Source organism: Canis lupus, chromosome 1 (genome assembly GCF_003254725.2).
Source record: "Canis lupus dingo isolate Sandy chromosome 1, ASM325472v2, whole genome shotgun sequence".
Taxonomy (NCBI): Eukaryota; Metazoa; Chordata; class Mammalia; order Carnivora; family Canidae; genus Canis; species Canis lupus.
The window spans coordinates 39,710,683-39,733,126 of NC_064243.1; the positions used below are offsets into that span (position 1 = coordinate 39,710,683).

Sequence of the window (22,444 nt, forward strand, 5' to 3'; positions counted from 1 at the left end):
CTCAGGACCACCTACCCTTGTTTGGAGGGCTTGATGGGTAAGAGGAGTGAGAGCAGAAGAGGGTGCAGCCTGCCCTTTGGAACCATCCTGAAGCTCAGCTAACTCCTCCTGGACATCTTGAACAATGAACGGTTATTGTCATGGACATTTAGCACCATTTGTCCCTGAAATGTAGTTTGGAACAGTCTGGCCAGCTACACCTTCAGATTACCTGATTTGTTTTACTAAAAAAACCCCACATGTATAAAAAGCAAACACAGACTATAAATATATAAGATATTATACATATAAATGAATATGTAAATATTTATACATACATAGATACATACTTATGGGTTTTTATTAATACATAATACATATTTATATAAAACTATTTATAGTTTTTATATGTACATATGTATTTGTAGTTTTTACTGACAAAATAAAACTTGCCCATTATAGAAATGATTCAAGCACCACAGAGCTTTATAAAGAAAAATGGTAGAAATCTCTTAAAATCAATCCAGTCCTTTACAAATATTGCTTTATTTACTAAAAGTGAACATTGACATTTTAAATACCCTTTCATGCAGATCTCGATGCAGATGTACCCACATAATGATGCATATGATTGTGTGTAAATTTAACTATACTAAGTAGGCTGTCCGTAAACCTCTGCCCAACAGGGTCAGTAAATGTTGATCCAAATCATTGTTTTAGTCAATAGAAATAAGAACAATGTTGTGACTCGGTTTTCTTAGGGTCGAGAAGACAGTAGGAATAGAATTATCAGAACATCTGGGCTTGTGCAGATTTTCCTGAATCTCTGAAAACTTCGTGTGTACACAGGATGAAGCAGTGTATGGTGGGCATGAATGAAAGCCAGGAGGAGCTCCTCTGGCTTGCTGGCTGGTTGCTTAGGGGCCAGCAAGTGAAGGGACGGAGTGCTTGGTGTTCACCGTGTGGTGTTGATCTTGGAGCTGGCCCTGATAAGGCCTCGAGAGCGAGGTCTGAGCTGCAGGAAGCCGGGAAAGGTTTTGAACAATGGCTTTTTACTCTTGTTCATACAAGATGTAAGGAACCAGAGAATGATGGCTGGGACTGATTTAATTAGCTGCAAAGGCATCAAGCAAACCAGCAGCGGGATTCTTTCATCCCTCTCCAGAAAGGACGTTTTTAACTGGCCTCATGTTACAAATCTGTGATAAATGCCAGGGTTCTAATTAAGAAAGGACCTAAAGCAGAGCAGAGTCAGGACCAACGTGTTTAAAATGTTTAGAAACAAATGTGGACAAAGACCACTGACTTTTCCTTTGGGGAAAAGGGACAGTCCATGTGAATAGATAAATTATGCTGAATCCATTAAAAACACATGTTGCGTTTGGTTAAATGCTAATCTCATGTTTACCCTCCTGCTGCTGAGGCCTGTGGTGCCTGTCCAGGATCTGAATGTATGTTTGAACTGTGACAGTTCCGGAAAAGAGCCCAGTCTTGTTTGTATTACACTGAGGCCCCTATTCTCAACCTTAGGGATTTTCAGCCCCGGGATTCTACTGGACAGATGTCACCATGTATCACTGTGTAAAAACAAGTCCATTTCTTCCTTCATCCATTCATATGAGGAGATACCACAATATTCAGAGACTTAGAAGCATCAGAAATTGCTGCCAGAGCATGTGAGATAGAAGCTGCCTGGTGAACTCTCTTCCCTTCACCTGGAACGTGCTTCTCCATCACTAAGCTCCTGGTTGTCTCCTAATTCCTACTGATCTTTCTCATCGTTGCACAGATGACATTTCCCCTGAGAAGCCTTCCCTGACTGACATCCAAGCCTGAGTGGATTATTCCTCCCTGTGCTTCTCCATCCTTCTACTTCTCATACCTGGTTATAATTGCCTACAGCCCGTGTCCATCCTTCACCAGGAGGATGGTCTGTGAGGATTAGAAGCCACAGAGCCTGCCACATGAATTTAGTAAACATCTCTTGAATGAATGAGGACACCTCTCTTCTCCAAGGCATTTGTCCTTTAGTAGGGACTGCTGTGTACTAGCCAACACTTCTGGCTCCCAGGGCCACCTCACCCACACCCCTCACTCCCTACTACACACCCTGAACCTTGATGTGACATTTGAGATTTCCTTTCCACTAGATATGTAGGAACAAAAAAACGGACAACTTTTGCATCATGTTAACAAACATCTTATATTCTCAAACAGATACACATGATTGAGTCTGGTAGCTCATGGCATGTAAATGGTCAAAAACAAATAACAGTTTAAAGACAAAAGCAAACCCGTAGTCTTCGGAATAAGATTGCTCTAAGGGAATTATAGAAAATAATTATAGAAAAACGACTTGGAGGGGCACCTGGATGGCTCAGTGGTTGAGCTTCTGCCTTTGGGTCAGGTCATGATCCCAGGGTCCTAGGATTGAGTCCCAATCAGGCTCCCTGGAGGGAGCCTGCTTCTCCCTCTGCCTATGTCTCTGCTTCTCTCTGTGTCTCTCTCATGAATAAATAAATAAAATCCTTTTTTTTTTAAAGAGAAATATGATGTGGAAACATGGTGATGAGCATGCCAAGTGCAGCCCCTCTTCCACCTTCTGGCCTGGAGCCTGGCACCCTGAGATGTTCTGGGAGACCCACTACGAAGCCTATTGTGTGGAGTCTCAGAATCAGGGCTGGGCACTGCAAGCCCACGGAGGGTGGACATGATTGTGAATGTGTGGCTGGGGAGGAATTTGCCTGATATATTTCAGGACAACACATTGCACACTTACAGAACGATTATTCTATTTTCTTCAAAAGATCTTGCCTACTCTGTCTCTTCTCCTCTTGCAGAATTGAGAATTAAACTTTGTCTAAATGTGCTTTTTTCATAGTTACCTGTGCTCTCAGCACTGTGGTGTGCTCTCTCGCATGTTAGTTATGATTCTGGTTTTGTCTTCGTTTCATTTCAGGAAGAGGTTATTCATTGAGGACCAAATCTTCATTTTAATATTACTGTGCTTTGGGAGGAGTCAGTGTAATACAATTTCAGACACATGGGGCCCTGGGATGGTAATATTAGGGAGCAGAAGAAGCAAGGCTGGTGGGAGATAAAAGGTCCTATTCCTGATTAATTGAAGTTAATACGTGGGTGTGTAGATCACAGGGTAATGGGTAATACTTGGTGAGGAGGGCAGAAATTAAAGGTGAGAAAATGCTTTGATAGCCTCTACTGTTGAAATATTTTGACACAGTGGTTGGCATCAGTTATTCCAGTGATGATTCTCTATGAGCAGCCTTCCCAGGTTTTAGCACAATGCTTGGAGGTGTCCTTCTTTTTACAGTCTACCTGCTAACAGCAGGTAGGAGTTATTCATTCATTCTTTATTCTTTCTCCTCTTTCACAGTGCTCCAGCAATTGGCTGTGAGTCCCAGCTTTTCTCAGGGAAGGAATCATGCCCCCCTCCCCCAAGCACCACAAGACCATCCTGTCAAGACATATCACTTCTTGTGAAGGTCAGGCAGGGAAGGAAGGCTAGCAGGGACAGGCAGGAGAGCCAGAACGTGCCACCTTGTGCAAAGGTCTCTGCTCACGTGGTGAGGATCGATTTGGAGCCTCAGAGTCAGGTAACGAAGAAAATTAAATGGGAGTTTCCATCCAGAGCGTGAAGGAATCCAAGGCAGGTGGGAACTTGAGTCTGGAAACAATTTTGGCAGAGTCCAGTTTCATCTCTTACATATGCACAGGTAGAGAAATCTGTGTTTTTCACCTGAGTGCTGTTCACTCTTGATCATATTACTTCAGGAGGAAAGGTGATTCTTGGAGATAGTGAGATTAGCTAGTGTGCTGGGCAGGGTGTGTGCCCCCAGGGTGAGCCCACCAGGTCCCACTGCAGATGTGAGGCCATCTTCGGATGCGCACACCCTGGAGCTGACAGCCCCCACGGTGGCATTCAGACCTGGCAAAAATGACATTCGACACGTGAAACATTTCTTCCTTTGTATTTAGAGGGAAATCCCAGCTTTCCACAGCCTAGCAAAATTATGTACAACTTTAAAAGTATCTTTTGATTATCATTGTGTAAGGTAAATATGGTAAAGAGTCACAGAAATGACTCATACTAAACAAAGTAAGTCAGAACCAAACCATTAGCATAACGTTGTGCATTATGATCAAGGTATATATAAACTAAGTTCCATTCCTAGGAAGCAGTTACCCCTGGGATGTACTTGCCAGGCTGCTCTGTCCACAAATGTCCATAACGGTGGCTTTTTCTTAACCATGTGAATGCCAGTGGCCAGGGCATAGCTAGCACTGTGAGAGATGAGGTGGGACTTGGGGGGTGGGCTCCCCCGTGTAATCTCTGCTGGAACATCAGGGATTATCTAGGCAAATCAGGTATTTAGGCACAAACCACTCGACTGGCAGGAGCACTGCCTTTGAACTGGTTAGAAGAATAGCAAGTAGAAACTTGCCCTAAGTTACATTTCAGGTTGGTCTTCATACCAAAGCTGACTGCGAATTGGGATCTAAAATCATGACTGTGATCAAATCCCCGACTTCCTCCTTTTCCTCTTTTTTTGATCCCCAAAGATAAGATTTTATAGTGAATAATATCTTATGATTGGATTAGTAGCAAAACAATGAGAACTGTGTGCTACATATAGATTTTATGTGTGTATATACGTCTGTATTTTATGTGTGTGTGTATGTGCATATGTATTTTATGTAGTGTGTGTATACATGTGTATTTTGTGTGTATATATACGTATTTTATGTGCATGTGTGTGTGTGTGTGTATATATATATATTTTATATTTGAAGGATAGAATGTAGGTGTAGTAGCATGTTATGTTACATTTGGGGAGGTTTTGATCATTTCTATGAGGAGCCTGATTAGGAGAATCTTGAAATTGGTGAACACATTCAGTGAACAGAACTTGGCTTCAGGTGTAAATTTTCACACATAGGCCCACAACAAATGGTAAAAACACTCAGGAGAGCTGCAGATACTATTATGTTCATCTTTCCTCTGCAGTTTCACCTCCTGCAGTGTACTCGGTGCTCCCTTGGCACATATACAGGCCAAACTGACGCTGCCCATCATTCTGATTGCTTTTGCTGCTCCACTGCCATAAATGCCCTTCCCTTTATCACATCTGAGTTGAATTGTGTCTAACCTGTAAGGCATGGCTTAAGTATTAAGAACTTCTGCTGCAAGTTCTGCTGACGTGGGTCACTTATCCTGCCTCTGAATTTATAGTTAGTTGGTCAGTCAATTAATACAGTTCGATAAGTATAATTAGATGGCTGTGGGCAGGTGCTGAAGAAGTGCAGAGCTCACAGCAGAGTGTGTACACCATGACTTTAGATGCTTGGTTATATTCACCTTAACCCCAGTTTTGCATATGAAGATGAGGCTCTGTGAAGCTATGTGATATGACCGATATTATACAGCTTGTTAACGGTGAAGCCAGGACTCAGATTCCAGGTGTCCTCGAGGAACTCTTACTCCTTAAAAAATTTCCTAGATGCTTTAAGAGGAAGAAGCATAGCAAGGCTTCTCTACATTTGTTTCTTTTTTCTGTCTGATCCAGGCCTGGGTGGCTAGTGGTTGAGAAACCACAAGATGATCCTTTCTCCTGTCCGTGGACAAAGATACTCATCAGATGAGAATCCAGAACCTGGGTAAAAACAGAAAAATCTGAGTACACATTGATTGCAAAGAGCAGTGTTGTGGAAGGATATAGCGTAAAGCAAACTCACTCACTGACTTCTGAGGTTGTGAAAGCACTCTGTAAGAATTGGGTGGGAGTGTTAGGTATTACTCTATTGATTAGTCCTTATCTGGGGCACCTGGGTGGCTCAGTCAGTTAAGCGTCTGTCTTTGGCTCAGGTCATGATCCCAGGGTCCTGGGATTGAGTTCTGCATTGGGCTCCCTGCTCAGCGGGGGCTCAGCTTCTCCTTCTCCCTCTGCCCTTACCCCCTCCCTGCATGTGCACTTGCTTGCTCTCTCTCTCTCAAATAAATAAATACAATCTTTAAAAAAAATTAGTACTTATCCTCAGCTGTTTCTGAAAATGTCATTATCAATATTCATAGCAAAGGAAAGAATCATAACTGGACAGACTAAGATGTTCTAGAGTCCAGTCTCCTGGACAGTGAAACAGGTCATTAATCTTTGCTCTGGTTCTCCTTGTTTTTCCCTCAGCACACAGCGCTTCAATGCGCAGAGCCAAGAGTGTTCCAAAAGGCCGATGTGTATTTTCTCTGTGAGTACTAACCAAAATATTTATAAATTTGGTTTGTGTTATGTATATTGTCGTTTTATTCATAAAAGAGTTAAAATCTAGATAAACAAAATAAAAAATGCTACTTTGTACTTGGCAATATTTAGACCTAGAATTATATTAGGTCGCGAATGTGAACATTATGTTGGCTTTGAACTGTAAACATTCATTTGGCCTCTACTTGTGAACGCCATTTGGATGTTCTTGATAAAGTACAGGTGGTACATACAATACTTGGATAACTGTTTGGGGTAGCACATTGAAGGATGACTGTTCTTGGAGGAATTTGGGCCAAAATATAGCTCTCTATTGGTATTTAAGGATTTTTTGTAACATCGGTGATTGGAATAGGTGCTCAGAATGATTCTTGAAGTTGGGTAATAGCAGAAACCACTTTTGGAATTGTCTTTTGAGTGCGTTTTGGGGCATCGGTCATGGTATTTAAAGCTTTGGAAGGAGTCCCCATAGAGATGAATTGAGCACTGAATTTTCAGTATGGTCCCTAATTCTGTGATTAGAGGTATGGTGGAGGAAGAAGTTGGTTATTTTCTTCAACTTCTTGGCTTTTGGGGGAAAGTCATTTACTTTTTAGCTTTTGTATAGAAAATATAAAAAGAGAGAACACTTGGTGGTTAGACTGGCTGGGTCTATGCCAATGTGAAATGGGACATGCAGCAGTCAAATTCAATTTGCTATCCAGAACTGGTGTAGAGCTTTCTGTGCTGAAAAAAATTAATAAAAATTATATATATCTCCTTTTATCATAGTGGAAATACAAATGAGCATGGCCTAGAGCTTTCAAAAATAGACTTAGAGAAAGAAGTAAAATGGGGCTTGAGTGGCTAAAATTTGGATGGGTGAAAAGTGGTGATAAAACACTTTAGGTTTTTTTTTTTTTTTTTTTATGATAGTCATACAGAGAGAGAGAGAGAGGCAGAGACATAGGCAGAGGGAGAAGCAGGCTCCATGCACCGGGAGCCCGACGTGGGATTCGATCCCGGGTCTCCAGGATCGCGCCCTGGGCCAAAGGCAGGCGCCAAACTGCTGCGCCACCCAGGGATCCCAAACACTTTAGGTTTTTAGGTAAAAAAGATCTTTTGGAAATTTGACTTAAATGTTTCTGGGAATATGCAGGGAGCTTACTTAAAAAGAAAATGAGTGTTTTCAATGAAGACACATATCTCCCTTAGACAAATATCTCTTATGTACACAGCTTTATGTGACATTATTTATGTAACTTTAGAACTTGAGATAGACAAAGGGAGTTTTAAAATTCATCCCTACTTTGTCCCATGACAACATTGGTTATTTCACGTGATCAATGAAAAGTAAGATAACATACTTTTAGAAACCTTTGACAGGCCTCCGAAACCTTACTTTTTCCACTAATTTGAAAGACTTTTCAAAATCCCTGATATTATGAAATTATTGCTATGACACAAGCAGAAGCACCAGTAGTGTGTGGTAGGTCAGAGCAGAAAGGGAAGCATGTGGGGGACTCTGGAAATGCACTGGCCCTGCCGTTGGCTACTTGTTCCTTCATGAGAAGGACTTTTTTTTTTTTTTTTTTAATTTTTATTTATTTATGATAGTCACACACACACAGAGAGAGAGAGAGAGAGAGAGAGAGAGGCAGAGACACAGGCAGAGGGAGAAGCAGGCTCCATGCACCGGGAGCCCGATGTGGGATTCGATCCCGGGACTCCAGGATCGCACCCTGGGCCAAAGGCAGGCGCCAAACCACTGCGCCACCCAGGGATCCCGAGAAGGACTTTTGACCTCTCTTGGGGTCATTCCCTCATCTACAAGATGAGAAAACTTGAACACTGAGTGAAAGAGTATACATAAGGATTTTTCTAATGTGTGAGTCATGAACGGTACATAAATATTTGCTCCTTTCCCTGTTTCCCTGAGCCCCAGGAAAGGATCAAGGGCTCCCTACCTAAAAATCCATTTTCCGTTGCTTCGTATTTCTATTAGTTAGTCTAACCTAATTCTCTGCTTCCAGCTTTCATCAGCATGATGCCATTAGCATATTCAATTTCTCGTATTATTTATAACCCTACATTATTATTTTTATAATCCTTAGAAGTTATTTTTGCTCCACTGCCTCTTTGCACCATCACGAAATAGATTTCCTCCATTGCCGAGTGGTTTCTTCAATTATTCTTGGTGACATATAAAAACATTCACATACCCTCCTAGGATTTATCTTTTTATGGCCCTCACAGAGCACGGTTTGGCTTTTAGTTTCTTTTAGGCTTGGAGTGGCTTTGCTTGAGTCTGGAGGCTTCTAGATTAACCAGAGTCTTGTCCATCTTGTTGCCTGATCTATGGCTTTTCTCCTAAAAACCTTATCTATGAAATCCTTAATAAGGATCCTGTGATTTTCCTGTACCCAATTCTCACTTCAATCCTGGTGTCCTGAAATTAGACTGTCTCATCTTCATGGAACCCCAGCTTCTACTACTTCCCTCGGCTAAATCAGGACATGTTGGCCTGGAATTTACATTAGAAAAACATCTATGACACTTAGACCATTTGCCTAGCATGAAGTTGCTCCTGAGAGACAAACTCATTTTGCATTAACCGGCTTTCCCTTCCTCAGTCTACCTTTGTTTAAAGTAATGTTGAAGGTGTGTGTGTGTGTGTGTGTGTGTGTATGTTTTTTTTTAAATTTTATTTATTTATTCATGAAAGACAGAGAGAGAGAGAGAGGCAGAGACACAAGGCAGAGGGAGAAGCAGGCTCCATGCAGGGAGCCCGACATGGGTCTCGATCCCAGGTCTCCAGGATCACACTCTAGGTTTAGGCAGGCGCTAAACTGCTGAGCCACCCGGGCTGCCCTATATATGTGTTTTTTAACGCCATTTTGTTTGTCAAGTTCTGTGTCATGCCTGTGTTAAAATGTCTTTGTGGTGTCACTGATATCACTATTTGTATTATTTGCACTTACTCATATGATTGAAATCTGCTTAATAAATTAGTGATTTTTATTTTATTTTTGTTTATTTTTTATTTTTTTAAAGATTTATTTATTTATTTATTCATGAGAGACATGGGGAGAGAGAGAGAGAGGCAGAGACATAGGCAGAGGGAAAAGCAGGCTCCTCACAGGGAGCCTGATGTGGGACTTGATCCTAAGACCCCAGGATCACACCCTGGGCCAAAAGCAGATGCTCAACTGCAGAACCACCCAGGCATCCCTATTTTTATTTTTTAGCATTTATTTATGTATTTACTTGAGAGAGAGAGAGAGAGAGAGAGAGAACACAGAGGGAGAGGCAGAAGCAGACTCCCCACTAAGCAGGGAGCCCAATGAGGGGCTCCATCCCAGGACTCCGGATCATGATGTGAGCTAAAGGCAGACACTTAATTGACTGAGCCACCCAGGTGCCCTGTTAAATTAGTGATTTTTAAAAGGTGAGTAGTTTCATTTGCTTGTGCCATAAGAGGTCTTCAGGGAATCTGAGAATTGGAAGAAAGGTAGGGCTGTCACTAGGTATCTCCTGCTTTGCTGAAAGCAAAGGCATAGCCTTAAAGTCTCAGACCAGGGCAATGAGCAACTTCTTCACTTCACAAGTAGCACACTGCTCTGAGCCCCCATTCCACTTCAGACAGCACTTTAGACTGAAAATTCTGTCTTTGATGAGCTAATGCTCTCTTCGTGCACCATGACAGTTAAATTATTTTGGGTAGGCATAGATTCATTTGATAGATGTTTTCTGCTATTGGAGAAACTCTTTTTTTTTTTTTTTTTTTAATTAAGAAACATCTTCCAACAAGCAAGTTGACATTAAGTAGGCTCGGATATATTTGAAATCCACAAGTATGAAAACCAGGAAAAACCATGTTTGTTTTGATGCAGAATGAACTCTGGTCTTCCAGGAGAGCTTACATTGGCCTCTAATATAAGAGTATCTGCCTTTGCCCTCTGACTCAACATTTTTTTTTAGTGGTTCAGGAAAGTGAGTGACTCACTAAGACTTTAAAAGACATTATTTTTCCAGATCGATGATGAATTCAAGGCAGGCAGGCTTTTAGGAAGGACTCCTTTTCCTGGGTGTAGGAAAGTACCACCTCCCTCAACTCCTTTTGTTGAAAGGCAGAATTAAGACTTTGCTAGAGAAGAAATGGATCTACTACATGCTAAAGAGTATTTATGACCGCCAGTACACTTTACCTTTTAGAATAATAATAAAAGCATAGGAATACCCAAATCCTGCCAGGGTTTTAAAAATTACATTTCATTCATGCCCAGGTATAACCTCCCATCATAAATTCTGAAAAATGTGGAGGAAGACAGTGACAGGCCATTCTAGTGCATAATGAGGGATGCATATTTCAGTGCCCGGGATTGATGTTTATGTATGTGATCACTTGGAAGAGGTTTTATTTAATGCACCATGTCTTTAAATTGGCTCTATTTTAAATATAATCATAAGAGCTACACTTTGTTGTATGCATGGCAGTCAGTTTATAAAGGGTAATTCTAATCTCCCCAATTCTATGAGCGAAGTTTTATTCTTCCTGCTTTACCTATGGGGAAACTAACGCTTAGAAACTTTAAGACCTTGCTCAAGGTCATATCCAGTCAGTGGATTGCTGCTTTGGACTGTTTTGCCGCAAAGCCCAAATTCTTTCCCCTGCATTGTTTTCCCTGTACCTTCAGCTCATCTTTGGCAAGGATTTTCTGATTTTTAAGCACCTATTTTTTTGGCCTTTTTGTGTTTGTGAATGAGTGTGTGTGTGTCTTTTATTTGTGCCTACGAAGTAACATATAGAGCTATAAGAATCTTCTTTTATCTTCCAATATTAGAGTTCTATGAACCACAAGATCTCACCAAAATCCTATTAAATCTGATACAAAATAGAACTAGTGAGATGATAGAAAATGGAGAGATGATGAATTTATGGAAACTCACTCTTTTTTAACACTGCCAGGCTCATATGTTAGATTGCTAGTCAATTTTGTGAGGATTATTGTTCTGAATGATTTCAATAATTTCTGCTGCTCTATTAAAAATCCTCTTTTACATTCAAAGACCTAATAAAAAAGAAACTATGATCTCTTCCTTGTGTTACTTGAAAGTGTATATGAAAGTATAATCCCAGATGGGATAGTTCTGTGTGCACCACAACATCTGTGTCAGACCAACTTTGCCATCAGACTCATTTCATCCACACGCTTTCTAAATCACATCAGCATTTACGAGCAGCTCTTCAAATCTCTTTTTCACATGCATATCATTTCAGTGCAGTTTAATTGAAACATCCCATAGAATGTTCCTTCATACTCATTTCCCTAAAGCATGAAGGGAATTGGCAAGTGACAAGTAATTTTTCTGTCAAACAGATGACTGTTTCATTTACAATATAGAAGACACAGACGCTCATTTACCAGTGGCCTCAGGCCATGGCCCAGACATCCATGGAGCAGGGGACAGAGCTAGAAACACAAAAGCTTTTTTATCCATTTAAAAATACGTATGCTTTGACACCAACCTTCAAGCAAGTGCTGATCCATAACCCAGCAAGAGGTATTTTAGCATCCGTGCCCACTGATGACTTTCCCACAGTGTTTCCCTCTTTTGTCCTTACAGACTTCTTCCATCTGGATTCTGGCTCCAGGTTCACACATCATAGCCACAGGAACCCCTCCAGTCTGCCTATGGTACACAGAACCCTGAGACAAACTGGGGTTCCCACAAAGTCCTCATCTAGCTCTAACAACTTCCAACCATGTGATCTGGGGCTTGGCTTCCTTCCTGGTAAAGGGGGATCCTTGCTCTGCCCTGCAGATCTCCCATGATTGCTGAGGTCAGAGGTAGAGGCTGCTGGGATGATGCATGGGAACGTTAGAGCTCCGGAGACACATCAGCTCATTTCAGATGTGCCCCAAAGCCCTCGGCACCTTTGCCCAAACCTCCCGTTGCCTTTTAAATGAGACTTCATCTTCTGATGTTGATTTCAAGGTCACAGGGACAAATTTAATTTGGACTTGCCATCCTGTCCGGATATGCTGATGCCATGCCCTCCTCCTAGTATCATACCTCCAATGCAGGAACCAGTACTCTGGCTTGGGACACCTGCCCTCTTTTCTTTGAGATACAGCTGGGGAGAAGCCCCCCATATGGAGCTGTGCCTCACTTCATTGCAGAGGTGCATCTAGTACAATCTTCTCTTGGTTCTTCACTGAGCTGGGCCATCAGCACAGACTGCCCACCATCTGCCTGGAATGTCTTTGTCCTGTACTGCTTCTCATCCTTGAGTTTAGGGACTTTGTTCCTTTTCATAGCCCTTCATCCTTTACTCCTTATGAGCCCATCACAGTCCCAACTAAATACTTATTTTGTAATCATTATTTAATGTCTGTCATCCCTTTTTACTAGAAACTTCAGAGGGCCTGTGCTATGGACTGACTGTGTGATCCCCCTAAAAGCCACCTGTTGAAGCCCTGACTCCTCATTGAATGGCACTGGAGGTGGGAGTTTAGATGAGGTCACGAGGGTGGGGCCCCCACCTATTGAGATTAGTGTCCTGATAGGAAAAGAAAAAGACCAGAGCTCTCTTTCCACCGTGTGAGAATCAGCAAGACCACAGCCATCTGCAAGTCAGGAGGAAGGCCCTCACCAGAACCCCACCTCGCTGGCACCCTGATCTCAGACTTCTAGCCTCCGCAGCTGTGAGAAATAAATATGCATTGTTGAAATCACTCAGTCTGTGATAATTTCTTATAGCAGCCCAAACTAACAAAGCGTGACAGGGATCCTATCTTTTTATGCATGTGGGTATCCCTAGGATCCAACACAGTGCCTGGCATAGGTTAGGCACTTGATGAATAGCTGCTGGGGTAAGTTGGGAATGTCTTGCCACTACTTCCTCCCTGTCACACTCCCCTTCCACTGTCTGTTGCACTTTCTCAGTTATTTCATGAACATTTCTACACATGCGTTTGATTCACGTATGGAAGTTGATGCACAAGTATTCTTTTCCACAAGACATGCTGGAACTCAACGTCAAAATTAGCATATAAGCCTCCGAGAGGCTGTGAACTCCATGCAACCATGCGCAGGGCATGTATTCTCTTTGGGAATGATCTTCTGGGTTTGAAGCATATATTTTGTTAATTTTCTCAATCATGAGATATCTTTAGCTGTGGAGAAGTAATTTGATGATGTCAGAAAAGCACAAAGTCGTTCCAGCTTAAGTTTGGAGAGTAGACAAGGAGACCAAGCCTGAAAATACCATTTAGAGTGAACACAGGGTGTGTGGCAAGATTGTTATGTTGTGGAGTGAGCACCAGTGACCTAGGTCTATTCTTAACCTTCACTACTATTCAGCCTTAGGTCTTGGCCTAATTATTTGACCTTTTTGATTCAACTGTTTCCTCTGTAGGTTGAGGGGTTGGACTATATATCTGTAGTGATTTTCCTGTTCTGAAATCATATGATGTGTGTGTGTGTGTATGTTATGGGCTCTGACCCGTGTTGGCAATGATAGCAAAGCCCGAGAAATTCCAGACTTAGAGCAATGGCAGTTCAGTTGGACCAAAGCCCTTTTTCAAAACAGCACTCTATTTGATTGATGTTCTGTGTGTTTGTTAAGTAGAGTGGTGCATCAAAACTTTTCCAGTCATGAAATACTTTGAAAGTGATGAAGTTTTTATGATATGCTGAAGTAAACTGGTGTGGATGGGGGTTATCTATATGAGGTCTGATGAAAGTATTCATTATATTTTCTTTTTATTATATGATTATTAGAAAGACAAGATACAAAATATTAGATATTAAGTCATGGAAAACTTACAAATAGAAACATTTCAAATTTATCATTGAGAGTGATGAGTTAGTTTTTGGTTTTGATGAAAAATTCTTCCAAGCTCTTGGGATGCCTGGGTGGCTCAGTGGGTTAAGCATCTGCCTTTAGCTCAGGTCATGATCCCAGGGTCCTGGGATCAAGCCCCATGTTGGGCTCCCTGCTCAATAGGGAGTCTTCTTATCCCTCTCCCTCTGACCCTCGCCACCCTACCCTTGCTCTTTCTATTTCATTCACTCTCTCTCCCTCTGTCAAATAAATAAATAAATAAATAAATAAATAAATAAATAAATAAATAAAATCTTTAAAAAAAAATTTCTTCCAAGTTCTTGAGAATGACCACTGATAAGAAGCTTTATTCATATGAACAGGTGATTTTTAAAATGTAAAACCATTTTAGGAGCTGTGTTAATTCCTATTGCTGCTTTAACAATTTATCACAAATGTAGTAGCCTAACACAAATTCGTTATCTTACAGTTCATCTGAAATGGGTTCTAACGGGCTCAAATCAAGGTGCTAGCAGGGTGGCATCACTTCTGGAGATTCTAGAGGGAAATGTGCTCCTTGCCTTTTCTAGCTTCTAGAGGCTGCCAACGTTTCTTGACTTACCAATCTTTTTCATTACAAAGTCTTACGATTTTGACCCTCCTGTCTTTTATATGTGATTATATTGGGCCCACTCAGATCATCAAGGATCATCTTCTCATTTCAGAAATCTCTTCCTTAATCACACCTGCAAAGTCCCTTTGGCCATGTAAGGTCACATATTCAGAGGTTCTGCGGCATAGGATATGGGCAACCTTTGGAGGGGGACATTATCCAGCCTACCACACTACTCTTCAAAAATTTGCATCAGTTGTTTATCAACATCAAATGCCAATTCCAATTTATTTAAGGAATCAAGAAAAACTTCCTTTTCTGTAGTTGACAAATACAATGTTGATTTTTTTTTTTTGCAATAATGTGAATGGATTTCTAAATCCAAGCTAACTTTTTATATCAAGTATTTCAAAATAATGATGAATGCAGAAAGGTCATACACTCAGCATCCTGTGGCTGAGCAGGACCCACTAAAATAGAATGTCAGCTAGAAACAGACCCGAGGTAGCCGGAGGTTCTGAGGTGCCCCTGGAATCTGGGCCCCACCTAAGTCCTCACCTCCCTCCTACCCAGTGCTATGCTGGCTCCTTGGGCTCCCAGGACATTAGGTTCTTCAGCAGCCCACAAGGCCCTTCTCCTCGGGTGAGGTCGAGGGAGTGGCACTCTGCTTGATGGCCAGTCTAGCTGGTAAGTGCCAGATGTTGCCCATGGAGCTCAGACCCTGCTCTGCCTAGGCCATCCCTGAGTGGCCTTGGTTTGCCCAGTCTGAGGTGCCTTGGGAGCCAAAGGGCTCAATATCTCAAAGTACGCTGTGGCCCCCAGCATGGAGTCTCTGAGCAAGGCAGGGAATCAGGCAGCTGTGGCCACATCTGGGATCTTATGCCAATTTGTGGTGGGACATGGTGCAGGTCACTTCACCTTCCCGAGCCTTGGCTTCCTCTGCTGTAAAATGGAGATATGTGATGGTTGTCATAGGAACTCAGTAGGGTGAGGTCTGGAGAATACTTAGCACTGTGCTTAGATCAGTGTCAGTGCTAACCATTGATGATGATAATGCAGATGCTGATTTGTTTCATCCTTGTTTTGTTTCTCTCTTAATCGTCTGCATCCTGCCTGTCTTCTGCTATAGTTATCAGAAGTGCTTTGTGCAGTATGCATGTGATGGGAAATGTCCATTCTCACGGTGGCTATGTCCTGATATGAGAAAACTTACCTGGCTGCTCATTAGAGCATTGCCCAATGTAGGGCAGGGGCTGCCGTGTTAATCGGTGTGTTAGAGTTACATAGGGGGATCAGTTGACTGTAGTAATTACTTTGGGAGGAAAATCTAATGGAATGAAACAGAAATCCAGCATATTCTATCTCTCTTTGATACACCATTCCTACCTGGATAAGATCATATATGATTATAATGAATCCCTGAGCTAATTTGGCAATACATTCATATTTGTATTTAGGTTATTATAGCAGTAGTGCACTGATTGTTTGATTCCAAAGGCAATTTCCTTCTACAAATGTGTCCTTAACATCCTAAAATATATATTCAGATTTAATGGAAAAAAAAGAGAGAGAGAGAGATGTACTATAAAACAAAGCCCTGTTTTTGAACCTGGGATACAAAGAGAAGAACATTAATATTCTATTAAAATGTATTAGAAATGGAAACCACTTTCTAAATTATACTTGATAACAGTTTAATTTAGATATGTTTTTCACTGTCTGGAATGCTCATTTTTATCATTTAACATCAAGATAGTATTTTCTGGATGTTTGTGCCTTTATTAACTGGTTAAGTAAACATTGAAATTTTCTTTTTTGAAAGGCATTTTTGTAAATGTATTTAAGTATTGATAGTTAATAAAGCCATTTGTTTTAATTTAATGGAAAATAATTTTATTAAAGCCTAAATAAAGCTGTGCAAGCAATTTTCCTCCATTACAGTGTCTTTGGGGCTGCGTTAATTATAATAAATGGAGCTATTGGAGACGTTTACTCAGCACACAAACTCCTCATTGTTAACTACGGCTGGTGTGTGCTGACAGCTGCCTCTTAGAGAAATGTAACCCATAGTTAATGGTGGAAAGTGTGGCATTAACATAATTTTTTGGCAAGGACAAAGCTAGGGTTGCAGTGTTGCCTTCAACAGTGACTCCTTCATTAACAGTGTCTTATCAGAGGCCCAGACTCCAGGGGGGTAGATGCAGCCATATGATTGTGTTGTAGGTAACCAGAACCTGAAATGACTGCTTCTAAATAAAAAAATGGAAAGGGTCTCAGTTGCTTATGAGTATGATTTTAAAAGGGGCCAAAGAAAGACTTTGAAAGAGTTGCTGGTGTTTGATCAAAATTGACAGAGTGTAGAGGCGGCTTTTTTGACATTGACACTAATGCATATTATGGTTTCTATAAGAGGGATTAGAATTAAAACATTTTTACTCTTCAGGGACCAATTCAGACAAAAATAGATTTGCTAATGTAAGACTTAAGAGTCAAGAATAAATTATATGCCGTGAAGGTTCTGTAAATTCATTTGCACATTGCCGAAGGTATTTCAAACAATCGGGGGAAGATCTTTGTGTGTTTCTGAAGACAGATCAAAGATAGAATCAGAAAGTAATAGAAAATATCAAATAATTATTTTTTGTTAATATTAATCCTTCCTATGATAAACCATTCTCCTGGCCTCAGGGTTCTCTTTGATTTCCTCAAAAATAAATAAAATTATAAAATTGAATATAAATGATAAAATCAGGTAAAAGAGATGAAAAGTTACTGTTCACTGAGCACTTACTACGTGCTGAGTAGGCAGTGTGCTAAATGCTTTATGAATGTCTTATTTATCATAACAACCCTGGTACTGCAGTTATTAATGTCCTCATCTTGCAAATAAGGACATTAAACCTCATGGAAATTCAGTGATATTTCCAAGACCATTCAATGACCAAAAGTTAGGAGTGAGATTTGAACGCAGGTCTTTTCCTCTGTATCCCCTTCAACCCCCTGTGTTACCCTTTGTCACCAGTGACTGTGCTATTAGCAGTATTTCTTCCTGAATACATTAAATGATTACCCTGGGCCTCCTTTCCACTCTTTCATAGAAGAGTGACTGTTGCTATTTATAATACCTGGCTAATTTTATTCAATAGTCCTTCACATCTGTGCCTCTAGAAATTTCCCCTCTCTCAGCTGTGTGGGTCTCTGTTGGATTTACCTGGACATGGCATCAAGCTCCTCTGTGCTGGCCAGGTTCCCTACACCAGGCCCACAAGCCTGCCAAGATGGGCACCTCACTGGGTGGGGACCAGGCTGTGTTTCCGCCTCAGATTCTCTGGAGGGTTCTCCTTCTAGATCCTGATGGTCCCTTAAAATGTGCGTATGGATCAAACACAAGTGTCTCTAGGCCTGACAGATTACCCTGTGGTTGTTTAAGTCGAGTGGGGTCTGGGAAACTCTGGGGATGGAGGATTATGTTTTTACTTCCCCTTTTTACCTTGAAACAAGAGGTTCCACAGGATGGCATGTGCTGTTGTTTATAGGAACAACAGCACATGTCCTGAGACTATAGGCTCTGAAAATTTATTTTGAAAAGACTTGTGAAGACCCACAAAAGTTGGGCAACCCATGTGGCTTAGGGGGCAATCTCTCTGCCCTGCACTACCTGTAGCAGCCCTCAGGCAACTTGTGAGTGGCTGTGGCCCTTTACAGTGTTATACAGCCCCAAGTAGGTGCATGCAAAGAACTGCCTGGTGACCTTCTTGAGGCTAGGAGTCCTTCTGTGACCATAATTCCCCTCCTGCATGGCACTCGTGTCATGCAGTCTCTCGGTAGAAACAATGGGGGTGACCCCTGATTCACAGCAGCCTGAATTTGACCTGTTATATGTTTTTTGTATATATTTTTATTGGAGTTTGATATGCCAACATATGAACACCCAGTGCTCATCCTGCCAAGTGCCCCCCTCATTGCCCATCACCCAGTCACCCCCACCTCCCACCCACTTACCCTTCCACTACCCCTTGTTCGTTTCCCAGAGTTAGGAGTCTCTCATGTTCTGTCCCCCTCACTGATATTTTCCACTCATTTTCTCTCCTTTCTCTTTTATTCCCTTTCACTATTTTTTATATTCCCCAAATGAATGAGACCATATAATGTTTGTCCTTCTCCAATTGACTTGTTTCACTCAGCATAATACCCTTCAGTTCCATCCATGTTGAAGCAAATGGTGGATATTCATCGTTTCTAATGGCTGAGGAATATTCCATTGTATACATAGACCACATCTTCTTTATCCATTCATCTTTTGATGGACACCAAGGCTTCTTCCACAATTTAGCTATTGTGCACATTGCTGCTATAAACATTGGGGTGCAGGTATCTTGGTCTTTCACTGCATCTGTATCTTTGGGGTAAATCCCCAGCAGTGCAATTCCTGGGGCATAGAGTAGCTCTATTGTTAACTCTTTGAGAACCTCCACACAGTTTTTCAGAGTGGCTGTAGCAGTTCACATTCCCACCAACAGTGCAAGAGGGTTCCCTTTTCTCCGCATCCTCTCCAACATTTGTGGTTTCCTGTCTTGTTAATTTTCCCCATTCTCACTGGTGTGTGGTGGTATCTCATTGTCCTTTTGATTTGTATTTCCCTGATGGCCAGTGATGTGGAGTATTTTCTCATGTGCTTGTTGGCCATGTCTGTGTCTTCCTCTGTGAAATTTCTGTTCATGTCTTTTGCCCATTTCATGATTGGATTATTTGTTTCTTTGCTGCTGAGTTTAATAAGTTCTTTTGAGCTGTTAGATTTTATTTCTGGAAAATGAAGTTCAGCCTGAATTGTGAAGGACATTAGTTTGTGTTTTATAGCTTAGGGATTCTCAACCCTGGCAAGACATTAGAATGACCTGAAGAATTTTAGGATATACTAACTGCTCAATGACTTGTCCCCAAATTAAATCAGACTTGCAAAGGTTGGAGTCTGACCTCCACATTCTTAAAAATCATGGCAGGCAAGGGAGGGTTGAAAACTAATAAGAGGGAGGATGGTGAGACTGGGAAGGAGGGGTTTGCACTGCTACTAGTGCTGCCAGTCATACCATGAGTACTGCTAGTAGTGCAACTAGTGCTGCTAGCAAACATACTAGCTACTTTCTGTGTTCTAAGCCTTTGTCATAGAATGAAAAGACTCAAGACATGAAAAGGAGGCTGGAGTCAGAGCTTTGAAGATATAGGTTACTTTCTGGAAAGAAATGAAATGACAGGCTTCTATTTGCCTCCAAAAATAAGAGCTACTGCCTCATAGGGTCCTGCCACCCAGGACCAAAAACTGGGGTTCCCAGGGCAAGTAGAGGTGGATGGCAGGTAAGCACGTGTCCTCAATCCTGACTCTAGATCCTTCATCATCCCTCCTCTACCTTTTCTTCCCAAATTTACATTTTGAGCTCCAAGCCCAAAGATCTGGAGGGCTTTAGTTTGACATCCTTCCCCACCTTGACACCTTCCATTGAATTCCCTACTAGGCAGAGCTCCAAGAAGCTCCTCTAGTGCCTGGGAGCCTGTTCAGAGAGGCTCACTTTGAATATAGGGCTCCTCTTTGATCTCCACAGCCAGTAAGTTACCAGCTTCAGGTCTGAAGATTCTGATGGTTTGGTTTACTTTACACTATGAAAGCATAAGATCCTAGGATGAAAAGCTCCACCTATATACCGGATAATAATACAGTTATACCCTAGGAGAACAAAAATTTGACATCTCCAACTAAAGAAAATTGTGGATCTTTTCCCTTTCTGCACCTCTGTTATTAGCACCAACATTTACAGCCTCTGTGTCCTAATAAACCTACCTATGGATGGGCAGTCAGAACTGCTGGTGGAGAAAACAACAGGGTCCGTGGCACATGTGCCAACACTGGTCGGCCCTGTTCCTCTCTCTGCAGAAAGAAAGAATGAGGGAGTGGGGAGGGAGCAGGGGAGAAAGGAAAGGATATTTTAGCCAAGCCTCAATGATGGTATTGGGGAAGAGCCTTTCTGGCAGAGGAAAGAACTAGTTGAAAAGGTCCCTAGGTGACAACAGGTTGATGTGTTGTGGAGCTGAGAAAAGGCTATTGTGGTTGGCGGTGGGCATGGTTGGAGGACAGGGCCTGGGGAATGTGGGGGGGACCATCATGAAGAGTTGACTATTTTGTTCTTAGAGAAATAGATTTTTAAGCAGAGGGCTAACATGGCCAGATGGATAAGGTTATAAGATCCCCCTGATTGCTGAATTGGGGAGGGGAGGAAATTTGTAATCAGTGAAGAGACTCGAAGAATTCTCCAAAATGGCCCAGAGGGGCTGGTGGAAAGTGGTCAGATTTGAGTAACATTTTGAAGGCTGAGCCATTGGGACTTGTGACTGGGTTGGTACAGATGGGGTAAGGGAAGGAGGTGGATCAAAGATGATTCTTGGGCTTCGGAGCCCATAGGGGAAGGGATGTGTTGTGTGACCAGATAAGAAATAGGGAGGTGGCAATTTGGGTCAGGGGAGGAGGAGGGGAGGTAGAATTGCAGCAAATAAAGAGTTGTGTTTGGATTGGCAAATTGTGAGATGCCTGTAGACACACCCGCACCGAGGTACTGAGGAGTCAATGGGTAGCTGACTCCGGAGTTTGAGGGAGTCAGGCATTCAAGTCATTCATTTTTAGGAACTTTGTTTCTTATGGAAACTTCTAGTGTTTTAGAAACAGTTGTTTGAGCTGTCTTTGATACCTGGAGAACATCTCTGCCGTTTGATGGAATTTCTCATATACCTCCTGGGAGGACACATTCACAGGATGAGGTGATGAGAACCTTCTGCAGCTAGGTATACTGACTGCATTAGGTAGGAATACTTCTGGATATTTCTCTAGACTTAGGCTGTTGTTTATCTGAATTCTTTCATACACATTCTCCTTACTAAGTCAGATATAGATCTCACTTCCTCTTTCTGTGTCTTCTCAGTGGAGTGCAGCACAACAATTAAGATCAAACAAATTGTTAATCATTTTCACCTGTCAAGGTTTCCTGAAAATAACCCAAGCAAGAGCATGCCATGTGTTTGTGTTGATGTGTCTTACACACAAAAATTGGGCCTGTTGTCCTTTTACTATAGACAGCTAGCCCATTAGGGTACAGTCATTGTGGACATTAAGTGGGTGATAAATCAGTAGACTACAAAGTGAAAGGAATGCCTGATACCCCAGGATGGAAGAAGGAAAAAAAGCCCTATAGGCCCAAACCCACTTATTTGTTATGTTTGGGTAAGTTTCCCCATTTGAACTGTCTCTGTGTTAAATTCTACTTCAACCTTTTTTTTTTAAACATTTATTTATTTATATATTTAGTCTCTACACCCAACTTAGGGCTTGAACTCCCGACCTCGAGATCAAGAGTCACATGCTCTTCTGATAGTCAGCCAGGTGCTCCCTGCTTCTTTTAATTCCAAGTTCCTAAAAAAAGCACCTTCATCTACTTCAACTGGGACATTTACCTTATTCCTGAAGCTACCGTTCTCTTGGTAGCCTTGTGTTTACAATATTGTCCTTATGTTGTGTGAGAAAGGCTGGTTGTCTTCACTTTTTTGCAAAGATGGTTTCCCCTGACTGATAAGTATTATGTCCTTGGAGGGGAGACTTTGAATAGACTACACACATCCCTGCCCCTGATGGGCTCAAATGTGTTGCCAGGTGGGTGCCTGGGTGGTGGGGTCAGTGCTCGGACTGTGATGTCAGTACCCGGGCTCTGCAAAAGCCCATAGGAAGGC

At 41.8% G+C, this 22,444-nt stretch overlaps 1 protein-coding gene across 2 annotated transcripts in view; it reads left to right on the forward strand.

Moving 5' to 3' along the window:
* Nucleotides 1-22,444, forward strand: part of UST (uronyl 2-sulfotransferase) — a 291,863-nt gene that overhangs the window by 88,219 nt on the left and 181,200 nt on the right. The gene's annotated exons all lie outside the window — the stretch shown is intronic.